Source organism: Dromiciops gliroides, chromosome 2, assembly GCF_019393635.1.
Source record: "Dromiciops gliroides isolate mDroGli1 chromosome 2, mDroGli1.pri, whole genome shotgun sequence".
In the NCBI taxonomy this organism is placed as follows: Eukaryota; Metazoa; Chordata; class Mammalia; order Microbiotheria; family Microbiotheriidae; genus Dromiciops; species Dromiciops gliroides.
The window spans coordinates 697,691,988-697,693,340 of NC_057862.1; the positions used below are offsets into that span (position 1 = coordinate 697,691,988).

The window sequence follows — 1,353 nt, forward strand, 5'->3', positions numbered from 1 at the left end:
ACAAAGTAAAATGAACAATTGCTTCTGTAGCAGCTTATTAACAAATCAGTAACATACAGAGGTCCGTGAAGAGTGGCTTTAAAAAACAATCAAGTCCTAGACAGGAACAACAGCCAGGTCCCTTTCCAGTTCTGAATGGTGAACTCTGCCTCTCTGGCATAAAATATCAGTCACCCCTAGAAACCCAGAAAGCAACCCCCCCCACTTCCTTCAGAGGGCAGCTCCCTAATACTTGTCATTCAGCTCAGCCACATTGTCACTGGAGACTCGGATCCAGCAATCTTCTCGGACATGATAGAGGTTGACCACACCTCCTGAGGAGGCATCCTGATAGGTGGCCTGGTAGACGGCTCTTCGGGCCAGGTCATAGGCCTCTTCCACGGTTAGATCAAATGAGTAGCCCGGATCCATAACCCCAAAAGCATAAACAGAACCAGAACCCATAGAAAAGGTGACTCCAGAGATACGGTTTCCCTCACTGTCCACATAGAACAGGCCAGTCCCTCGCTTATCCCAACCACAAATCATTGTACCCATGGACAACCCCATGCCATGTTGGCCAGCAGCTTTGAGGCGGCTGCCACAGAGATTCGCTCCTTGTTTCACAGTTCATAGATCCGGCACTGCCGGGCCAGCAGGTGCTCCCAGAAGCTGCAGTCAGCAGCTCCCCCAGCCACGGTGCCTAGCAGGTAAGGGTTGATTTCTATCACCTTCTTCACTGTCTGGGAAGCAATATAAGCACCAGCTGTGGCCCGTGAATCCATGGCAACAATCACACCGTGCTGAAACTTGATGGCCAGAGTGGTTGTTCCATGAAGAAGCTCAATCCCCAGCTCGTCCAGGGCACCCCAGCCAGGAGCTGCCAGGCACAGGCCATCTCCGGGGCTCCCCAGACACAGGTCCAGCAGGTCTGAACGACCCCCAAGCCCGAAAAACCTGACACCATTCACAGGTAGTGGCTTCTCCAACACACTGGCCAGGGCCATGTCTACTTCTGACCTCAAACATTTGACATTTACTAGCTGTGTAACCCTAGGCAAGTCACTTAACCCTCATTGCCCCACAAAAAAAAAATAATAAAATAAAATAAATCACTATTGATTAGAGAAATGCAAATTTAATCATCTCTGAGGTACCACCTCACACCTATCAGATTGACTAATACAACAAAAAAGAAAATTATTGGATGTTGAAGGGATGTGAGAAAACTAGGACACTATTGCATTGTTGGTGGAGTTGTGAATTGATCCAACCATTCTAGAGAGCAATTTGGAACTATGCCCAAAGGACTTTAAAATTGTTCATACCCTTTGATCCAGCAATACCACTGCTAGTTCTATATCCCCAAAACAT

General features: G+C 48.0%; 1 pseudogene; it reads right to left on the minus strand.

Annotated features, from left to right (window-relative positions):
• Positions 1–210: 210 nt before the first annotated feature.
• Positions 211–986, minus strand: LOC122737962 (annotated as a pseudogene).
• Between the last annotated feature and the right edge of the window lie 367 nt (positions 987–1,353).